The 24055-nt window shown below is 36.7% G+C and overlaps 2 long non-coding RNA genes across 4 annotated transcripts in view; one reads left to right on the top strand and one right to left on the bottom strand.

Annotated features, from left to right (window-relative positions):
* Nucleotides 1-24055, top strand: part of LOC140511693 (uncharacterized) — a 51585-nt gene that overhangs the window by 26806 nt on the left and 724 nt on the right. The window lies entirely within an intron of this gene.
* The window catches only part of LOC140511692 (uncharacterized), a 66303-nt gene that overhangs the window by 1173 nt on the left and 41075 nt on the right, over nucleotides 1-24055 (bottom strand). The window contains exon 2 of the long non-coding RNA XR_011969637.1: nucleotides 2889-3009. This is a non-coding gene — a long non-coding RNA (uncharacterized lncRNA). The remainder of the gene's footprint in view (nucleotides 1-2888; nucleotides 3010-24055) is intronic.

Here is a 24055-nt window from a genome sequence, read left to right on the forward strand (position 1 = left end):
AATACTTAATGACAATATCACAGGAGACAGTGCCCAACTATGACTATACAAGGAGCAGAAGGAAATCCTTCCTTCCCATTCTGCTGTTCCTCTTCTTTTCTCTAAGCTCATCTAGACCGACATTTGACAGTCGGAGGATGTATCGTCCAAAGAAACAGAGCCAAATATTTGATTTGGATGATTGCATGGAAAATGTTTTCTCCTAGCTCCAGTGCCCAGACTGAGAGTATTTTCCCTCTTGACTTATGAGAAATGTGCAGGGACCAAGTTTAGCTTCAAATGGATTATTGGGTTTTGATTGAAACTGATTCTGGTTTCCTCCCTCTGGGATAGTTCACTGATGAGGTGTGTAACCAACAGCTCATCAGAGGGGAAAACACCCATTTTTAAACAAGTAGAATTTGGGGGTAAGATTTACAAGCCTCTAGGACATGCAATTTTGAAAGCTTTCTGAGAATATAGCTTGACAGTATTTCTCTCTAGATAGTATTATTCGGTTTTGTCTAACCTTGTCTACTGAGTGAAAAGGTATCTCTTAGGTTTTGAAACAGGGTAACTTATTTTCATGTCCACTCACCTTCACCTCAACCCTCCAAATTAGTATCATGCAAAGGAAGGGGTAAAAAGTGTCTGAATGGGCTTGTGTTAAGGTTTATTGAAAAATGTGTCATCGATTAATTGTTGTTGTTATATTTGTCCTTCATTCTGGAAGAGGACCATGACATCAGGATGATGACATGACTTGCAGTTGACTTTGATTTGAGTGAGGGAAGACTGTGCAAGGTCACCAACATCACTTTCTTCTCCTGAGCCATCTGGGTCCAGAGGCCTGATATTGGTAATATATCTAGGACCCACATTTCCTGATTCACAAGCAATAGCTCTTCATGCCATGTGCTGCTTCCTTAATTCCATTATCTTTGTATATGCCACTTCCCTTACCTATAATTCCATGCCTACTTCTTCTTAGACATGTCCCTTTCTCTCACTTTCTTCTACACTCTGCTCAGAGCTTATTCACTGCCTGCTGGTCAATTGCTTAGCTTCATACCTTCTATTTATGATCATCCTAATCATTTCATCTACCTTTCAGGACCCTTACATATACACATATGTCTCACCACCATTATAAATGTCCCTATTTATTTAATTTATGTTTTTGTTGTATGTGTTTATGTCTATCTTTCCTGCAGTGATCACTTGTGACCCCATAAAGCATAGGATCTTTGAGAGCAGAGACTATGGCTACTAATATGTTGATATGTTCTCCGAACACCTCATAGCTCATACCTATTACATGTTTGATCAATGGTCCAACATGACTGAAAGAAGGTAACTGATTGAGCAGCAGATTTGGTTTAGGACTTTACAGTTGAGAAAAATGACTTTCCATTGTCTGTTTTTTCATTCAAAGTAATTTATAAGCATTGAGATCCTGCACCGAGTATACACTTTTCCTTTTCACAGCTGGACAGTTCAAATCTACACTGTCCTCTACTTTTGAGTTTCTTGCCCTTTTATTCTATCTTCAGTTGTTCTTTGTCAAGCTCCAGTATGGATTACTCTTACCATCCTCTATCTTTACTCCTATTAAGTGCTATTGAACAGTTGGGGAAAATTATGAAATTGTGTTGACTGAGTCCACTAAAATTTTGTTACATTATCTCCTCTGGGACCTCAATGCAACAGAGCAATGTTTTTCTGCCTCCCTAAATGATTCAATATCCTTCTTACCATAGCAACTATTCCAAATCTCATCCCTCCTCTAGACTTCCATGACATCCCTAACTCTAGTTCTCTCAGTTGAGACTTATCTAATATATCATCAAAAATTGAATTCCCTTTTCCCCCATCTTTCTCATCTCACATCACACAGCTGTCTTTCCCTATCATTGTGTCAGACAAATGTAGCTTTTTACCTCAACAAGGCTAATCTGTGAACTCTTGCTCCATTTTCTCCAACAATTACCCCATCTATCATCCCCATTCTCAACAATCTTCAGTCTCTCCATATTTTACTAACTGCTTCCCTGATGCCTATAAAACATACTCATGTCTTCCTCTTCTTTAAAATATAAAAAAGTCAGACTTTATTAAATCAACCCTTCCCCAATACCTATAATACTATTTCTTTCCTCCCATTCATGGGTAAACACTTGGGCAATAGATCTAAGATTTCCATCTATACTTGTTCTCCACTCACTCTTCTAAATTTTCTGGAACTTGGTTTCTGATGTTATTATTCAAGTAAAACTGCTCTCTCTAAATTTACCATTAATTTCTCAATTGCCAAATCCAAAAGCTTTTACTCAATCTTCATCCTTCTTGACCTTTCTGTAGTCCTTGAGACCCTCTTCTCCTGGATGCTTTGCCCTCTCTAGATTTGTATGACCCTGTTCTTTCTTGCTTCTCCTTCTTCCTGTCTGACTACTGCTTCTCAATCTTTTACTAAAGTTTCCTGCAGGACAAGATCAATAAATGCAAACTTCCCCCATGTGTCTATACTGGGTCTTCTCATCTTCCTCAATATTATCTCCCTTGGTAACCTTATCAGCTCCATGGGTTCAATTATCATCTCTGGGTAGATAATTCTTAGATCTATTTATCCAGTCCTAATCTTTCCTCTTACCTGAATAGAATGGAATAGGGACATGTGAATGATAAAGTTCACATTGATACTTACAAGGGATCAGGTAATACTAAAGGGAGCTTCAGTCTAGGAAGTCTATTACTTAGAATTACAGGAATTCTCAGGGTCTTCATGACAACAGAGAAATGCTAATTTAATTATTTATTAATTCCTCAACAAGAGGTGGAAAAGGGTAAGGTGGGGTAAAAAGGGCATTATGTTCATGTCAGCAGAGAAGGTGACAAATCACTGGTCCTACCTGATAGTTAAGGCAGTAGTCAATGGAGTCTTGGAGTCTGTCTGGCTACAGAGGGATAAGATACATCTGAGGCACCCTCCAAATTTCAACTCCACTCCATGGTTCAGTCCATTGTTAGATCCTAGGGAATGAGACAGGTAAACAAGGAAAATCTCTGGTCCTAGACTAGAGGACAGTGTGAAAGTGGAAGACAGCAGATAAGTTTCTGGCCCTGTTTGCACACAAACTATTCATTCTGAAATTATTTCCATATTAAGAACCAATTTTTCCTATCTGTGAAGACATAGTGTATATATTCATACATGCATGTGCATATGCATACATACATGAAATACATATACATGGCTGTATACATATTGTGTGTATACATGTATAGATGCATGTATACATACATATACACAGACATTTATCTATATCATTTGACTCTCATAACAACCTGGTGTTATGGGTGTTATTACTGCCCCATTTTAAAGATGAGGAAGCTAAAGTTGCGAGTATTTAAATGACTTGCCCAGGCTTCCACAGCCAGTAAAAATCATAGGTAGGATTCTAACACAGGTCTTCCTGGTTCCAAGTGCAGTGCCTTCTCCACTACAGCCCTGAGGTGCCTCTTAAACAGATCATTCATAGGATGTCGATGTGAGGCTTCTGGATATCCTCAAGACTCTGACCTCATCCTCTTCTTCAGCCTGGACCATATTTTCCATTGTACTTGTCATTATCATCCCCTGTGCCCACATCCCTTTTGAAGTTACCAAAAATTAATGTATATATCAGTTCTCCACTGATTTATCTACTATTTCATCCTCTGACATAAGTACATAAGTTATGATTTTCTTCACAGTAATCTTTGTCTTTATTCTCCTATATACTCGACAGGTGTGATGACTCAAGAAATTATTGTTCTTATTGTCTTTGAGGCTTTCCTTAGGTTTATCTATGACTTCCTTTTATATTCTGCTTTTCTGAATTGCAAAAAAATAATCATTATTAATAGGGTTTTTTTGATACCTTTTATTATTTGGACTTTGGACAAAGATCTCACGTTTAGAGAACCATCAGTTAAATTAGTGTTTATAAGTAATCTTAAAATATTGTTTCTTATCCACTCTGGCTCCCTTTTCTGCCACTTGGACTCCACCGCTGTGGAAGTAAAAGGGACAGATACAGGATAAAGGACTAATTTTTTTGCTTGGGTTTCCATGACCTAGTGGCTGCTCTATTAAAAGCCCATATGACATGCTGTTGAAATATTGTTAAATATGTATATGCTGATATTGCACTTTCATCTCAATCTTTATAGGCTTCTTTTTCTCAAGTTTTGAATAAAAAACCCAATATATTTTCTTAACTTTAACTTTTCCCTGGTAGAGTGCCATTGTCAATAACAACATTCTCAAATTTCTTGACACTTTGTTAAGAATAGGTGAAAAAAGAATGAACAGTGTTGAATTAATTCTAACTTTCTAAGTGGGGGTAAAAGAAGGTTTAACTGGAATTTCGGTAAACCTGTTGTATAGCCTCATATTTTTACCTTTTACCTTTTCTAATACATATATGTATGTATGTATGTATGTGTATATATATATTTATACACACACATATATGTGTTTGTGTGTCTGTGTGTGTTGGCAGGTTTTAAGGAATAGTAATTATAAAATCAAACAAGTTATTGAAATCAAGGAGAACTTGTTTTATAGGGTTTATTTCCTAAAATATACATCAAGATTTTAAATGTCCATTATTTTATCAGTATGGACACTACCTAAATGACTTTTGTGAGTAGAACAGCAACATGATTTTTGTTTTTTAGCCTGAAGATATTAAACAGAGAATCTTATCATGGGATCTGAGATTATTTAGTCCAATAGATTCCATTTAGTGGTTCATAAAACTCACGTGGAAGTTCATACTAAAAATTCTTTAGTGGTATCTTAGCAGTAAATATTTTGCCAATTAGATTACAAACACATCTTTCCTTTGTGACAATGAGTACATATATGTTTGAAGCATTATAATTTTGTTTCAACAGTGATTTGAAATTTTTTTGGGCAAAAGTTATTATTGTATTTATAGTGAGAACTTAATGAATAAATCCGGAGGAACACTTTAAGTTATTCATCAAATTACTCTAAGGATTCATAACTCTAGTTGACATTATTGTTGAAAAGTGGTTGCAGAACAAAATATGTTGGAGGCAATAGATTTAGTCCAGCCTCCCACCGGAGAATCAGCCTAGCAGTAGAGCAAAGGATTGAACTCATGTCTTCTGAAACTTGAAAGAGTGATCTTTTCATTATAAAATACAATGGATATGAATTGGATTAAAGAAAGAACACACCACTAACTAACTCCATGATGCGGGCAAGTCATTCAAACTGGCCCTTAACTTCTCCATTTCCAAGGTGAAGGATTTCCACCAAATGTTTTCTATGAACTCATCTTTCTTAGCTAGAATTAACACTATAACCTAGGCTTCATAGAATCACTGCCCCCTTTAACTCCTGTTAACAGTGTGACATTAAGATGTGGTATACTTTTTTGTATTAAAAGGTTTCCTTTTAACTTATTCCTCTAAAATTTGCCTCACATTGTAATGAAACATAACTTCCTCCTCATGTGAGAGAAGCAAGAGACTACTAATGCAATAAAGATTAAATCCATTGTTAGATGGTGTCAATTAGGTATTCGCTTAACTGTTGCAATATAGAGGCAGGTGCAAAGGGGTAGGTGTTTCCTTTAACAATTATTATTTAAATACAAATACATCAATGAAATGTTTTTAAAAATATATGCACATCTCAAAGAAAAATTCATGTCATGTTTATGGTTTACATTTTAGAGTGTACATGGTTGCTCAAAGTGGAAATAATAATACTAAGAACACATATTTCACAGACATGTGATACTCAAATGAAATAATAAATTTGAGTACCTTTCCAGCTTTAAAATGTGATGTCAGTATCAACTATCACCATCATCACCATTACTGCTACTTCCCAAGCAACAAAAACTAACATTCTTACCATCCATATCATCAAGTAAGTTCCTTTCTATTTGATGAAAAAGAATGGTTTCCTTTCATTTGCTTTCAGAGAGGAATCATCCTTTAGAGCAAGTATGAAGTCATAACATTAACATATACTTTGAAAGAAGCTACTGTCCTGGAAGGTGACCATACCAACATACTTGTCTTTTTAGATTCTCTCTCTCTCTCTCTCTCTCTCTCTCTCTCTCTCTCTCTCTCTCTCTCTCTCTCTCTCTCTCTCTCTCTTTTTCTCTCTCTCTCCCTCCCTCCCTCTCTCTCCATCTTTCTCTGTCTCTTTCTCTGTGTCTCTATCCTCTCTCTGTCTGTCTGTCTGTCCATCTCTCTGTCTCTCTCTGTCTCTCTCTCCTCCCTTTCTCTCAGATTACTTTGCCGAAAGAGGAGTGACTTTCAAAATAGTTTAGCATTCAATCCCCATAATAACGTCATTTCATTATGTGTGACCCTACCCACATGGTTGAGTTATTAAGTGCAATTTTTAATGTCCTCGTGAGTTCATAAATGTGGATATTCTCTTCATTGATGCAGATAATTCTTTTGTACATATTTCCATAGAAACCCTCATAAAATATCTTGTCTGACATGATGGAGATCTTTCTCTAGGTTTTTTGTTGTTTTGTTTTTAAACAAGAAACTAGATGATTCAGCAAAAACCAAAGACAAACAAAAAACAATGGAGTTCGAGACAAAAGAAAAGATTCAAATCTCTGCTCTGTTACACATTGTCTATGTACCCTTGAGCAAGTTATTTTCTTGCTTTATTTTAATAATAAAGATGTTGGACTAAATAACCTCTGAAATTCCTTCCAGTTCTGAATCTACAATGATCATACTTTGTAGATGTCAATGCAATGATTGGGCTGTTTCTCTGTTATCCCTAACTCTTGCTAAATGGTCAGCCCACTTTTTCCTGTATGTTCCCTTTTATTATTACACAAAATTCTTTGCTAATCCTTCTATATGTCACAATTCCAAAGCAAGTATTTAATAAGAATCAGCTATGCACAATGTACGGTGTTCAGTTCTAGGGATACAAATAAAGTTAACAAGTCAATAAGGATTTTTTTTTTTTTAATGATTATTATGTATCAGGCACAATGCTAAGTTCTAGGGCATAAAAATGAAGGAAAAAACATTATTTGACTACAAGGAACTTACATTCTCTGGAGAGAATATATAGCATACGTATAAGTATAAATATATGTTGTGTAAAGTCACGAAGGTAATTTGAAAAGGGAGTGCATGCTCCTAAATGGGAGAAAGGGAAGTACAAAGGTCCCTGTAAGACATGGGAAGTGAGCCCTCTTTTGAAGGAAACTATAGATGGAAGGTGAGGAGAGAGTAGATTCTACCCATGGCACATTCCCAGATCAGAAATGGAATTTCATATAATTTTTCCTCAAAATCAGTATTGATTTAAAAGGAGATTTCTTTAGGTGAAATGGTTAATCCAGTTTTCACCAAGTCTGTGAGAAACTATTTCTGGTGCTCCCAACATTAAGATAATATTTGGATCAAATGAAATTTTTGGTTTACCTCAGAAGGGCTAACTTGGAGTGGTGTTAATTTTATACAGCTGTAGATGTCCCCCAGATGTGAGTAGAGTAGAAACTTAGTTGTGTCTCCGGGTATTCATTCCCCATATAAATCTCTGAGCACATTCTTATCTGTTATGTAAATAAGATGTGGAATTCCAATAGTGTATCCATGCTCTATAGCAGATGGTAAACTGAGATTTACCACACCATTACATTTAATGGGACTGAATTCATTTGGATTTCTTGATGTTCTCTCTGTCCTGCTCCTAGCAGCAGTGTTGCCAATGTTCCTGATTATATATGATTTGAGAGAGTGCTTAAAGAAGAAAAACTCCTTCATCTTAGAAATATGAGTATTTTATGTCAAAGTTTAAAGTGCATATGTATTGCATTTCACAGGATTTATGTGCCCTGTGAGGAAAGGATATTTAATGAATATTCAACAAAGAACTTGCCATCATTACACTCAAAGATATTTCATAAATCTGAAATACTCAGCTCATGGTGGTAGTGCTAGGAGGGTGTATGTATTTAAAAAGAAAAAAAAAGAGAAGAAATCCATTCTGATCATCACAAACAGAGGAATAAGAAACTTGCTGATTCTAGAGATTGCCCCAACATACACACACACACACACACACACTCACATTCACCTAAGAAAGAGTATATTAAAGCTGTCATATAAAATCACATGGAATACATATGATTAATGCTTCCTGCTGGTAAAATTATTTTTATCATTTGTGGTTAAATAATTACATTACAAGAGAATTTATTTAGCATGTATTGGATATGAATATATACAAAATATGAATTTTTAATATTTTCTACTCATATTTCATATTCATACATATGAATACATACAAAATATTAATATTTTGTCTGAATGCATAAGTTTTGCTCAGGTGCATAGTAGGGCTGTTACTACTATGGACCTTCTGTTTTAGGAATTACATATACATTCCCTGAATCACAGTAAGAAAAATCCTCACATATCCTAAACCTCTTATTATCTAAATTCATCTTGGTGAGTCTGACATTCAAGTGCTATACAGTGTATATTGGAAAGCTAAGTCTATGGTTTTCAATTTTGTGTGAAAGGGCCTAGAATGTTTCCTTTGAAAGATCTAACCATTGAATTATTTTTAATGCATTCATCCTATAGCCTTTGAAAGAATGCTGGGGGCAGAAAGGCAGTTATCATCATTTTTTGCTACCTCGATCATGCTTTGGCTTTGGAACTGTGTGGGAATTCTGTCCCTTTGATGCAGGTCTGTGAGCACTGGTAATTTCCTGCATTGGAATGTTACTTGAGGGTACTGAGAAGTTAAAAAAAGGTTTATCCACCATTCTTACACTCAGTATGTATGAGAGGTAAGACTTGAGCCAACATCTTCCTGACTCCAAGATCAACACTCTATACAATATTCAGTGTTTATTAATGGTTTATTAGTGGTTTATAAATTTTAAATGAATAATATTGTTGAGCTAAATGAAAATCGCAGTTGAGGAACTCACTTTCTAACATACCCTTACAGTATTTAATAGCAAGGCTGAACCAGAGATGCGCTAGGAAATCTCTTGCAAAAGGCTCTTAGCTAGCATTATGCATGGCTAGCTATAATTTTTTGGTCTGTGGTCTTGGGTTACAATTTTTAGTCAAGAGAATTGAAATACTTCCAGAAACACAACCAGAAGGTCACTTGAAAGTTTCACCATAAACCCAATATAATAAGCCCTTTTTTCAGTTAATTTGGGAGACCCAAAGATCATTTGGCAGCAGCACAGAAGTCACATTCCTAGAACGAGGTACACAGGTGGCATTAGCAAGGTTTGATGTTTGGTAGTAACCATACAACATTCACTGATTGCATCACAAAGACTTACCAAACCATGAACTTATTCTATCACTTTTAAGGTAGTCTTTTTAATTATGGTCTATAAACTTCCTAGATTTATATAGTTGATTTTCAACAAGACAGAATAAGAGATAAGCAGCAAAAACAAGCAGGAGAGCATGATTACATCTCAATAGACTAATGCCTAGCCACTTTACCTTCCAGAAATAAATGGCAAATTTTAATTCCATTTGCTGTGCAAATCATTTTCTTCCTTCTAATACTGAGAACTTAAATGTGCCACCTATGCATGACTGAGAAAGTGTTCATATTCTGGGCACAATATTTCTGGGCAGTTTATAAATTGTTCTTGCCGGGAGGACCCACTGACTTGAGGTAAGTAGGCCTAATGACTGGCCAAAACTGGCACTCAGAGCAGTTCAACAGTGGGCTTTCTATTGGGCCAGAAGTCATTTGATCTCTTTATGCCTTCACCATGCTAGCAGAAGCCATTTCAGATTGGTTCTGACTGTGAAACAGGCAATAGTACATCTGGCTTTTCAAATAGGAAAGAGTATTTAGAAAAAATGCAAGCTGCAAACTCTCATATTTACTCATAATCCCTTTAAAAATGTAGGTGAGCATAGTCCTAAAAGAATACTCAGAAACAGATAATTGGAATTGCAAGGAACCTCTGTGGCTATCTTATCCAACCTACATATGAAAGGAATTTCCACTCTAACATACCTGAAAAGTGGTCATCCAACTCCTAATATGACATCTAATATGAGGAGTAGGAAAATCTCTCACCTTTGAAAGCACAACTCTATTTGTCTGGATGTTTTGTCCTGACATCAGTTTTTGACCTCTTTGCAACTTTTATCCACTGCTCATGATTCAGCCCTCTGGGACCAAACAGAACATGTAATCCACATGGCAGTGCTTTGAATACTTGAAGATAGTTCTCATTTCCTCCTTCAGTCTTCTCTTTTTCTGATTAAACATCCCCTATTTCTGATCCTTCGATGATGCGAACTCAAAGCCCTTCATGATATGGGTTGCCATCTTCGTGACATGCTCCAGCTGATATATTTTTTTAAACTGTGGCACTGAGACCTGAACACAATATTTTCAGTGATGTCTAATGTGGGTAGATGACTGTGAGACTACCTCTTCTCTACTTTAAGAAATTATATTCATCTTAATGTAGACTAAGATCTCATTAGTCTCTGGTTGCTGAATGATATTGCTGACCCACATTGAGTTTGCAGTTCACTAAAACCCACAGAGAGGAGGTGTTAGGCTAGAATTATACCTCACAGTTCCTTTAAATACAGTAAGTCTAGGGTATGTATTTCTCATTTTCAAGCTTAACTTCTGTTCACTTTTTTTTTTAATGGGGAAAGGAGGATCCTAAGCTTTATACCCAAGACTTGACTTCCCACCAAATACAAGTTCCAAAAAGAACCCATAAGAGAATAGCAAATCATAGCACAACAGAAGCCAGAAAAAGTATAGATAGGAAAATATATACTGGAAACATACAGAGTAAAGAAGCTGTCCCACTGAGAGTGAGATAATTCATCGCAACAAAGAAAGAGATCCCACCCAAGGGAAAGTTCCCCAAATCTCGAGTGTAGCAAGCTAAGTTTAGGGATAAACTGGAGACCGCCAGTTCTTTTCATGTCAGCTTCCTCCCAGAGTCCTTTCTAGAACAACCCATTTTCTGTCTTGGAATTGGAAACCAGAAGAGCCCAAAAAAACTTCATGAGAGTTGAAAGTCTGACATTGTCTTCTCTCCTGCTCTTTCCAACAGCTCTCCACCCCTCAGTAGACTCAGTGCACTGATGTACACCATTGAAGAGATAGGCTCATACCTACAGGTTTTGGGACTCTAGGTTATATTAATATATTCATTATAATTCTAATATATGTGTACATATAACTACAATATAACATATATTATGTATACATGTCTTGCAGATAGTTGTTTACATGTTATTTCCTCTCTTGAGTATAAAGGGCCTTTTTTGCATCACTAATGTTTAGCTTTGAGAGTTTGGGAGGCTCTGACTAAAAGTCTGGGAGAGAAGTATTAGACTGACTACCAAATTGAAGGCCTATAGAACCATTGTGCTGACCTCATTACTGTATACCTGTGAAACATGGACAGTCTACCAGCACCATGCCAGGAAACTGAATTGCTTCCATTTGAACTGTCTTAGGAAGATTCTGAGGCAGGATAAGGTACCATTCCTTGTATGAGCTCAGCTGTCAAACATTCAAACTATGCTTCAGACAGAGCAACTCTGATGGGTTGGCCACGTTGTTCAAATGCACAATGTACACTTGCCAAAAGGACTATTTTATGGAGAACTTGCGTGAGGCGGGGGATCACATGGTGGCCAGAAGAATCGATACAAGGACACTCTCAAGGTCTCTCTCAAGAACTTTGGATTTGACTGTGCAACATGGGAGACATTGGCACAGAACAGCTCAGCATGGCGTGCCCACATCAGAAAGGATGCTGGGCTCTATGAGCAAAGCAGAATTGAGAAAGCACAAAGTAAACATAGGATGTGCAAATTTTGAGTATCCACTCAAATGTTCACATGGACTATCTGTGCCCAACCTGTTATAGAGCATTCCGAGCTTGTATTGGTCTGATTGGCCACAGTGGGACACACTGAGACCTCACTTTATCATGTTGATATCATTTTGGTCCTCTTTGAGAATGAAGGACAACAACCAATCAACCAACCAATGCTTAGCACAGTGCCTAGAAGGCTGTAAGCCTATAATAAATATTTCTTCACTTGAAATTATCATGTAAATAGAGAGGTTTGTTACAGTGTTCTCATTTGGTCAACAAATACTTATTTTATGTCTATTATAGTTAAAGAACTGTGTTGGTAGATATATATATATATATATGTATGTACATGTGTATGTAGGTATATATTATATACACATATGTTCATGTATATATATATACATGTATGCATGTATGTATGTGAATGTATATACAACATAGACTTTGCTCTCAGAGAAGTTGCAATAAATGAAGTTGAGCGTTACAAAGGAAGAAATATACAAACCATGGTGGTGGTTATTGTCCTACATTCTATGGGCCAAAATGATATTATTATGCTGGGGTAAAGGCACATTGTGTTTAACTGTGGCCGATCAGAGCAATATGATCTCACAAGACTCTACCAAGGTCAGGCAGAAATAGTTAATATGAACATTTGGAGTGCAGATATCTCTAATTTTGGGCATCTCTGGGTTTTTTTTGAGGTACTGCAATTCTGCTTTGTTCATAGAGGATGGTATCTTTTTGATGTGAGCATACCATGCTTGGTAGTCCTATGCCAGTATCTCCTACGTCTTACAATTGATTCCAAAGTTCTTCAGAGAAACTTTGATAGTGTCCTTCTCTAACTTATTTTGACCACTATGTGAACATTTGCCTTGTGTAAGTTCTTTGTGAAATAGTATTTTAGGCAAAAGTATGTTTGGCATTTGAATTATGTGGCCAGCCCATCGAAGTTACATTCTCTGCAGTAGGGTCTGAATGCTTGACAGTTCAGCTCCAGAAATGACCTCAGTGTCCATTACCTTATCATGCCAAATTACCTTCAGAATCTACACAAAACAATTAAAATGGAAACAATTCAAGTTTCTAGTATGTCAACTGGTGTACTATCTAGGTTTCATAAGCATACAACAGCTCTGAAGACCTTCAATTTCGTAGGTGGCCCAATACCTTTCTCACACATTCTTTTGGAGGCTCTCAAACACTGAGATAGCTCTGGCAATGTATGAGTCAACCCCATCATCTATTTGTATATCCCTGGAAATTGTACTGCCAAGGTAAGTGAACTCATCTACAGCATTCAAAATTTCTCCATTTGCTATAACCAATGGTTCCACATATGGATGATGCAGTGCTAGCTACTAGAAAACATCTGTTTTCTTGATGTTATTTGTCAAGCCAAAATTGGCACAAGCAGCAGAGAACTGATCCATACTCTGTTGCACTTCAGCCTCAGAAGACACATTGAGTGCATAATTATCTGTAAACAGAAAATTATGCACAACTCTTCTTCCACTTCAGTCTTAGCTTGTAACCTTAGAAAGTTAAATAACTTACTCTCCGTAGGGTATCTGTTCTAGATGCCATTTTTGTCCTTGTTGAATGCATCCAACAATATTGTTGAAAACATCATGCTGAAATACATGGTAGCAAGCACACAGCCCTTCACTGGTGACTGAGAAAGTGACCTGTAGAAGCACGCTGTCATGGAAATGGCATATAATACTGATGAACTTCTCTGGGCAACCAAATTTTGCCATCATCTTCCACAATCTCTCATAGCTAAGAGTATCAAAAACCTTGGTCAGATCAATGAGAATTGTGTATACACCTCTGTTCTGCTCCTAGCATTTCTCCTGAAGTTTCTAGGCAGCAAACACCATAATGATACTTTCTTTACACTTTCTGAAGCCACACTGGCTGTCAGGTATCTTCCAGGTAAAGGATCAACCAATGAAGAAGGACTCTGACAAGAATCTTGCCAGCAATGACTAAGAGAGAGAATACCCCCACACCTGCCCCACTATGGTGATTGTCACAGGACTATCTATTTCCTTTACCTTTATAGAGGTGGACAATGGAGACACCCTTTAACTCCTGGAAGATAACCTCCTTTTTCCATATAGACTGGAAAATTTCAGTCAACTTTTGTATGAACAGTGAACCCCCTGCCTTATAAATCTCCACTGCAATAAATCAGTACTAGGCACTTTGCCTCATGAGAGGAATGTAATGGCATTCAAAACCTCTTCTTCAGTTGGAGGGATTGATTTCAACTTGAATGACTTCAGCATTGATTGATGACAGTCTGTTGAGAATACTATGGAAATATTCAGACAATCTCTCCAGAATCATACCCTTATCACTACTCAGTGTGACTCCATGAGCACTGAATACTTGAGATACACATAGGTCTTTGGCCCCTAAATGACCTTCAGGTAATCATAAAAGAATTTTGATTGTTACTATCAGAGTAAAAGGGAATTCAATCTGCCTTCTTACTGTACAAGGATCCTACATCTCCTTAAGCTTCACTTGCACTTTATTTTTGATGGAGTTAAACACTACCTTCTTAAAGATGGATGAATTATCCTGCGGGTAAACCCTGTGGAGTTTTCATTTTTTTTGTTTTGCAACTTCTGAATCTCCCCATCATTTTTTATCAAACCTATCTTGAAGTTTCTGAGTGCTCTGGCTCAGATGATCAAATATGTTGTACACCAAATCTTTGATAGCTGTCCACTCCTTTTCTGCTTCGCTGTTGCCAACCACTGTTGCCTCAGTTTTCCCTCCAAGCAACAAACTGTTCATGCATGGAGAAGTATTTAATCTCTTGAGCAAGTCTTCTGGTAGTTGTCTTGCCTTAGGGTCACTACTTTTGTTGAATGTGAATATTTAGCTTGGAGAGGATAAGTCTATGATCAGTCCAGCACTCTGTGCCATATATCACCTTTGTCCACATCCTGTCTATTCTCCTTACAATCACATTAATCTAGTCTATTAAATGCTAATGCACCCACAAAGTTATATTATGCTTGGGTGAATGGAAGACAATGTTGGTGATGAGAAGGTCATGAGATGCAAAAGTCTTCAGTAGTAAGTGACCATGCTCTTGCGTTTCTGACTTCATTCTTCCCAATGACTCCCTGATGGTCTGTGCTTGCTCTAGCATTAATGTCATCCAGAATTGCAAACTTGTCCTCTTTTGGCATAATTAGTGATGACAGTCTCTAGGTCTTCATACATTTTTTCTTTGGCCTCATCACAATTCATCGTGGTGGAAACATATACACTGATGATGATGATGACGATGATGATGATGATGATGGTGGTGGCATGTACTTTCCTGCAAGTGGCAATTGCATTGTCGTGAATCTATCATTTACTCCTTTGGGGAAGCATATAACCTTTTTGATTAGATCAGAATAATTGTTAAAACTACCCCAGCTTCACGGCATTCCTCTTCATGATGACGACTTCAGAAAAATGTATATGTATTTCAAACTACAGTAAGTTGACCTTTATTTGCCAGCCTTTCATTTAGGGCTACTATATGAGATACCTGCTGAATTCTCTTACAACAAAAGTCTTTTAGGTCTACTGGAATTCTTGTTTATAAGTATGAGCACATTCCATGTACCAATGGTGAATGGAATCTTCTCTGCAAAAGTTTTTTGTATATTCTTGTGTGTGTGTTTAGACCACAGAGTGGGATCCCTATCTGCCATGGTAAGGAAGTCAGGGTTAAGTCAGGTGAAGCAAACAATTTTTAGAGCACCTTTTCTAGCCTCTTCCTCACTCCAGGAAGTGAGGAGTAGAGTCCTTTGAAAAGACTGCTCATATTCCCATGGGGCTGCCCAATTCCACTGCTGCTTCAGTCTAGTGAGAAGACAACTCTATGCCCTAGGCTGCCTATATCCAGGGTTGTGACTATAGCTTCCAGTGTATCTGTACCTTTGTGATTTGCTCACTGCCACAGGAGTGTGTATAAAGAAAAGGTAAAATGGTATGAGTGGTGTCTTTTGACTCATGTATAAATCTGGATTTAAGTGAGGCAGAGTTGCACAAAGTTGTTGGTTTCACTCTCTCTTCCAGTGTCACTAGAGTCCAGTGGTGAGTCAAACCTTATGATGACTGGCCGCAGCTCAGGATGCAATGACATCTTTGGCATCTTTGATGTCTAACCAAACTCTAAGTGCTTGGCAGTGCCTGCTTCTGCAGCCTTCATGGCCCTTTGAAACAAATTGTTCACATCTATCTATACTACCAGAAGTCTTCACATGCTTGGGGGTAGATCTATAGAAAGATTGGTATGAACTGTCTCATTGACTAATTCACTCACCCCACTAACTCACTGACATATTTGAGTCCCCTTGGTTACCTCAACCTGGTTTAGCCTATCTGCTAAAACAGTTTACCAGGGTGTAGTCATTGCACATGCGATAGCTTCTCAGAGCCACAGGTGAGAGTTGGGCAGCAGATAGACACCAAAGGTAGAAAGCAGCCCTGTAAAAGGACTGAAGAGCCCTGAACACCTGTATATCCCCATACAAAGAATAAAAATAAGAGAAAGTAAGAGCATGATTATGAAGATATGGCTTACTGCAGAAAATGACCTCAAAAGCCTTCTAATTTCCTTAATATTTCTTCCTCGAGATTATCCACAACATATGCCCGAACACAATTCTCAAAAAAAAAAAAAATAGAGATAGAAAAAGTATGTTTATTGTTGAATAATCTCTGATGCTTTCTCTAACATAATCTCTTTTTTATTTATTGTTATGAAGAATTATTTTTGGTAATTTCCATTCTTACAGAATCTTTTCCTCTTTCAGATACCATGAATATCAATCCTGAATGTCTTTTAAAATCATGTAGTCTAAAGCTTGTTTTTCTTTTGTGCATATTTTATCAGGTCAGCTTTTTTTCTTTGCATCTTGTTTTCAACTTCTCTTAAGGTGTCCTTTTTCAGTCCCAAAAAACAAGGTACTGCAGCCTTTCAACATAGGATTTAAACAAGCTTAGAGTAGTTTAGAGACTATCTTGTTCAGCTGTTTGTCTAAAGTTTTTTGTTTGTTTGTTTGTTTAATATATGATGGAACTGAGACTCAGAGAGGGTATTAAGTTCACTGAGTAAGTGGCAAGTACAATAAACTAAATGTTAATCCTTTAATCCTGCTGATAAGAATATATGATCTCAGAAACACCAACAGATGTGGTATCTATTCATTGTCAGTTTAACATGCAAATATTTTCAGCATAATCAGAGTCAGTTCATACCAATCTCTCTACAGGCACATTTTCTTTATTTTTTACTTTTACTTTTTTTTACCATTTTTTTTTTTTACTTTTTAAAAGCTATTTTTACTTAATTTTTTTTCTATATTATAAAGTGATACTGCTTATAATCCTCCATCCTCCTCCTTTCCTTGTAGTAAAACTGTTATTTTCTTTGGTAAGGAGTGTATGTGCTTCCTGGTCATTTAGGTTTCTGCCTAATTTTAGCCTCTTTATTGTGCTCACTTTTCGGTATCGATTAAGTTTCTCCAAGTTATGAGAGAGTAAATATCTTTTGGGGAGACACTGAACAGAACAGTTGAGAACCTGTTTGAATAAGTTTTGTTAAAACTTCTGGGAATAACAATTTCTTCCACTCATTTTGATTCTGTTGATTTTATTGTTGATATTAACCCATGTTGATTTTGACTCGTATTCTAACCAATTATTTGGATGCAATGCTACTTTACAACGTAGCCATCTCCCATCAATATAAAGTAAGTTTTTGTTGTTATGTTTTGTATGTGTGTGGGTGTGTATGTGTGTGAGTAATTAATTCCTTCTGTGCTGCAAAGTGCAGCATGTTATGACGATGTTATATTACTCTCTGATGGTTCTTCTCTCCCTATATTTTGCCTGTCCACTACATTATGTTTTCAGCTATCTGGATATATTTAGCACTACCTAATTATATCAGTAAGCACCCTGAGATAAACAGGGGGACCTGCTATCACAGGTTTTTTGATCTGCTTTTCTAAAAGGAAAGGCAACTTTTGAGGGGTCAACAATCACTTTAATCAAGTACATGTATCATTCAGTTAGTTCAAGGGAAAAAGTACCTGAAACTTCCAAGAAAATACGGAGAAATCTAAGTCAACAGACAGCGCTTCCAAACTATCTGATAATAAGCAATGCATGCATCACAGATCAACAGACAGAAGCAATTGCCTGACCATACATACATAGCTACCAGAGAGGGAAGCATCAACATCTGAGTTTTCTAAGTTGGGGCGGGCGGGGGGTGGGGGGGTGGAGAAATGTGTGTGTTGGGGTTTGGGGGCATTGCTTAGTGGCTTCCCAGCATCTCATCTGGCACACAAACATTCTTCCAAAAACTAATCCCCAAAGTAAAATCTCACCCTCACCTACATTTTTCAGAGACAGAGAGCATCACAACCCTTGAAAACCAGTGCCTCATTAGAAAATTAACAAAAGATGTGGACCTTCCTACAAATCTTCCCAGGTCCATTAATGGATGGAGAAGAACTTCTTTAATCACATTAAATTAATTAACAATACAAATACATATACTGTTTCTAATTAAAGAAACTTGTTTCTATACCTTTACTCCCACTAAAGGCTCTTGGTTGATAAAGGCAAAATTCAGTCAGAGGCACTTGATTATACTAAAACAAAAACAGCAAAAGATCCTACTTTGCTTGCCATCACACTAATACTATGTCTGTGAGACACTGGAGAAGCTATGTTTAGTAAGCCCTTTGGGGAGGCACCTTAATCTATTTAGCACTTTTACGTTGGCTCATTCTTGTCCCTCATGTTGGAAGGTAGCAGTAACTTCTCTTCTACCTCCTGTGAATCCTCCCTTTCAACTCATCTGATTTGTGGTGTGAAGCCCATTTTAGTTTTTCATTCTCTAGCACATGCCACAAGTAACGCATCTCAATATGGTCCTTATGTAATAGTTTCCATTTTCCTTCCCATTGTCCAATTTTGTTTGGAAATCACGGAGTCTTAGAGTTTCTTGATTTCTAACTCTCTACCACAGATGTTAGTACATAAGCAGCAAACATTTTATGGAAGTCAATTTGCTTATGCTCATCCCAGACTCTGTAAGGCAATACGACCAAGTCTTCTATGGAAGGTTTATTTTCAATTTGGGGTATTTCCATTATTTGCCTCTCTGAGGAGATCCTGTGATCTACCCATTGAGTTAAATTTCTTTATTGTCCAATTTCATTTATGGCAAGAATATCAATATAGATAGTCTCCAGCAGTGTGTCATATCTATGTGTGTGTTTTTTTAAATCACATGCAATGTTCTGTTTCTTGACCTTGATTTTAAAGTTATATGATGCCAATTAAATTAAATCTTTAAATTACACCTTCAAAGGTGATGATAAAAGTTCATGTTTTAGAGTTAGGAGAAAAATTCAACAAGCATTTATTTAGTGTCTACTACGTTCCAGGCACTGTGGTGGTGCTAGGGAATGCAAATAAATGCCAAGATCAAAACAAAACAATGTACTCCTTGCTCCCAGAGACGTTGCAGTTGCATGGAGACGACAACATGCAAACAATTATATACAGAACCAGAACATATATAGGATAAATTTGGGATAATCTCAGAGAGATGACACTAAAGTTAAGGAGAAAGAGAAAGAAAGAAAAAGGAAGGAAGGAAGGAAGGAAGGAAGGAAGGAAGGAAGGAAGGAAGGAAGGAAGGAAGGAAGGAAGGAAGGAAGGAAGGAAAGGGAAAGAGAAGCAAAGAAAGTCACTAAAAGTTTATATTTTCGTTAATATTTTATTTGAGTGCTTCATCACGATAGGGTGTTTACCTTGTTTCTCAAAAGTCACTGAATCATGCCCAAAAGAGTGTAAGATAAAAGAAAGAGGGCTTGATTTAGAATCAAAAGTTGGAGGTCTAATTCAGACCCTGCTATTTGTTAACTGTGTAACCTTGGGTAAATCACATAGTGACGATGTATTAGCTAGCTTTTATATAGTGCTTTGACCTTTACAAAGTGTTTTACATGTTTCTCTCATTTAATCTTTATAACAACCCTGCAAGGTAGTTACTTTTACATTTTGCATATGAGGAAGCAGCATCTAAGAGAGCCTAAGTGACTTATTCAGGGTGACGGAGCTAGGAAGTATCTGAGGTAACATTCAAACTCAATTCTTCCTTATTGTAAGTTCAACAGCCTATCTACTATGCCTCCTAGCTAACTAATTATCCTTTCTGGACCTCAGTTCCTTATCTGTAAAATGATAGAAACAGACTTCTAGATTTTTATGTTTCCCTCCAGAGCTAAATTTACTTTCCTATCACAACAATAACAAAATACAGCTCTGAGCATATAAGGAAGCTGAACACAAACATAACTTCTAAAATAATAATTCTGATCATCTTCACTGGCTACCACAGAGGCAGGTGGGTAACTTTCTGGAAGCTATTTGCTCATGGCTTTTTGCTACTAACTGCACTCTTCATCATCTACCATTACTTTGAAACCATGGTGTATCAATGATGTCAATAACATGGGCACCCTCACCAATAGTGCCTATGACAAGTCATTCATACATTCTCATCCTGTGAACTTTTAACCATGTCCTCCCATAAATCTTCCATGTAGGGACCATCCAGTATATTGGAGGAACTTCCTTTATATCTTGACCTTACATGGATAACCATGGAGCCACTTTTCACTCATCCTGCCTTCTCATTACTTAACCAGTAAATATCTCTTGGATGATGCTGTTACTCTACATCTCCTGCACAGTGCTTCCCCAGTGATTTGATGCATCCCATTCATGCCCAACATATGTTTCTCTATTGCCCTTTTGATGACCTGAAACTTTAATTCTTGTAGACTTTAGTGTTCTATGACTTAAAGTCATTCAGCATCACTGAAATAATATTGTTTTCAGAAAGATGAGCTTTTGTTTCAGGGAGAAGCCTGGGGTCATTAAAAGCATTGATCAATTTCCCAGAACTTCCCATCAATTTTTCATAGCATCTAGCAATGTTGACATGTCTGGTATAAAATTTTCAAAGAATCTTACTGATGCTTTCTGCAAGAATAATAGGATGTTTCAGGCTGGACACCACAAAAAGGAAATCTTCAATGTAGAAATAAAGAAAGATGAGAATCCAAAGCAACTTATGGCTGACCAAAAAGTAAAGGACATACCACTTCTGTTCCAAATAATGACAATATTTTAGCTGCCTGCCAATGAACATTCTGTATTCTCTACCTAACAGAGTTCATTCTTACTCATCAATCTCCTGAATGTCTTGCAAAAAATTCATTAAAATAATCAGGAATTGCAAATAAAAAGCAGATTTTTGCAAAGTGTTTTTCACTTTGCCTCAACACAAAGCTAAAGAAATCTAAAAGAGTTCATCTTATAGTAAAATGTAAAAATATGAAGCTGATAGTCTCATGAAATAATATTAGAAATCATCTATTGAAGTCATTCATAATTCTTTATACATTATTCCTCTAAAATATATAGTTTGAAAATTAAAATTCTACTTTTCAGTATGAAAAAGTAAACAGTCAACAAAACTGTATCAACTGGAAAATCAGTTTTACTTGTAGCTAAATGAACTAATTTAGAGACAGAACCTTCAATTGATTTTAAGTGATCATCAAAAGAATTAGAGAGGACATCAATTCAGTCATCTTAAATGGTCAATAAGGAACTGGAGTTGAAACAAGGAATGAAAAAAGTCAGAAACCTCCAAAATGCATAGAATCCTCATGGTCTCTAAATTGTGAACATTTTCCTCAAGGAAAAAAATTGACATCGGATATGGCAAACACTTAATAACATCACAACTGATTATATTTTAATAAATAGAAAATATCTTGTGACTAATATGGTAGACATTCTTGAATCAACCATTTGTTTGAATCAAAAGCACTAACTTGTTAGAGAAATGATCAAAATGAGTACAAAATAAGAACCAAATATTAAAATAAGAAAAACGATATGACATGAAATCCGACAACTTGATCTGAGCCATAGAATCAAATTATTGACAAAAAAAAATGAGTAATGGATAAAAGAAAAAAGACTAAGATGATAAAAATTTCATCTAAGTTTAAGTGCTGTGAACCAAATGGTACAACAAGGAAAGCAGTAAAATCTAAAAAGTAACTTAGTCAACACTGCATAAATTAATACTCTCAAAATGGATAGCTAGGAGGATACTCCATTGCCTTACAACATGAAGCAAAAATAAACCAAATAGATATATAGATAGATGCTCTCTCTCTCTCTCTCTCTCTCTCTCTCTCTCTCTCTCTCTCTCTCTCTCTCTCTCTCTCTCTCTCACACACACACACACACACACACATGCACACACGCACACACACACACACACACACACACTTCAGTTTAGCCTTGGGAAATGCAGAAATACACCACTACGTCTCAGCACATGTGAGACACCAGCACTAGGACCCCAGCTTAGCACCGGGTAAACAGTTAGACCCCTACTACCTCCAGCAATGCCAACTACTGCCCACTCCACCCCCTTATCACAAAATCAGACAGAGGGACCCCTGTGGGCCTTAGGACATCCAGGTAAACATCCAGGGCCTTCCTCCACTGGCACAAGAAGCCCACGACAGTGCACATTCTACCTTAAGAGCAGAATTGAAATTTGAAAGAAAGGAAAAAGCCCCTCTCACCCCACCAAAAACAGATGAGCGAGAAACAACAACAAGAAAAAGAATGTTACTACAGAAAGTTATGGTGACAGGGAAAACCAAGACATAAACACCAGGACAACAAAACACCTATGAACAAAACACCAAAGAAATGTGGAAAATGGTCTCAAGCCCAAAAAGAACTCATGAGAGATCTCAAAAAGGAGCTTAAAAATCAAATAAACCTTAAAGTGATATATAAAATACTAATATCATTATCTATTTTTTTAATTTGGCGGAGCATATCATAAGACTAAGAGCTAACAGACAGATCCAAGAAATGATAAAAGGCTAGAAGGAAGTCCTCCTCTCTGGAGGATTCACATGGCGTGTGACATGCACCAGGGAACACACTCTTGAGTTACTTGAGATCAGAATTCCATATTGATATCCAAGAACAATGGCATAGGAAAGCACAATTCTGATCAGTCAATTTAGGCTTCAAGTATGTTCTTGACCTTAGAAGGATGGAGACCTTATAAGGCAGCCAGTTGTTTAAAACTCGGCTTTTCACTTTCCTCAAAAACAGACTTTTAAATAGAAATATCAAATAGCCTTAGATTTTGCACATTTTGAATGAAATTTAAGCATTATATATTCATATGTATTCTACATTTCTCCTATACATTCAGATCAATACCTTCCTTTCAAATAATAGTTTTAGAGAGCTGCCTAGAGATTTGTTTTTGCGTTGTTCCAATTGTGTTTGACACTTTGTGACCCCATTTGAGTTTTTCTTGGTAAAGAGAGTGGAGCAGTTTACTATTTTCTTCTCCAGCTCATTTTAAAAATGAGGAAACGGAATTAAGTGGCTTTGCCGAAGGTCACACAGCTAATAAGTATCTGAGGCCAGGTTTGAATGCATGAAGCTTAGTCTTCTTAACTTCAGACCCAGGTCTATCCACTGTACCATCTAGCCACCCCAGCACCTAGGGAACTGGGAAGTTAAGTAATTTGCCCAGGGTCAATAGCCATTTTGTCAAAGTAGGATTTGAACCCAGATCTCCCTGACTTCAAGGCCAGTTCTCTATCTTCTTATGCATACTGCCCCATAATAATGACCCATAAAATTTTGAAAAAGAAACAAATGCTAAACACTGGAGCCATAAAGAACTGGAAATAAAATGAGTCTCATTTGCTGCCAAATGGCTGAAGAAACTGTGGCATATGAATGGAACATTATTGTGGAGTATGAAAGGGTGAATATAAGGATGATTTATATACAAATATATGAATTCATATAGATTAAAATTATCAGAAGAAAAATAATAATTTCTACAATTAATAAAAACAATATTAAAAAATTGCTAAGAGGAAGTCACATTTTTAGTGATGATAAAATAGATAATGAAGCATATCTCTCAACCGAAAGATAGGGGTCTATAAGGACAGAATGTTGCATTTTATCATCAG

The sequence above is a fragment of the Notamacropus eugenii genome, chromosome 6 (assembly GCF_028372415.1).
Source record: "Notamacropus eugenii isolate mMacEug1 chromosome 6, mMacEug1.pri_v2, whole genome shotgun sequence".
NCBI classification, from domain to species: Eukaryota; Metazoa; Chordata; class Mammalia; order Diprotodontia; family Macropodidae; genus Notamacropus; species Notamacropus eugenii.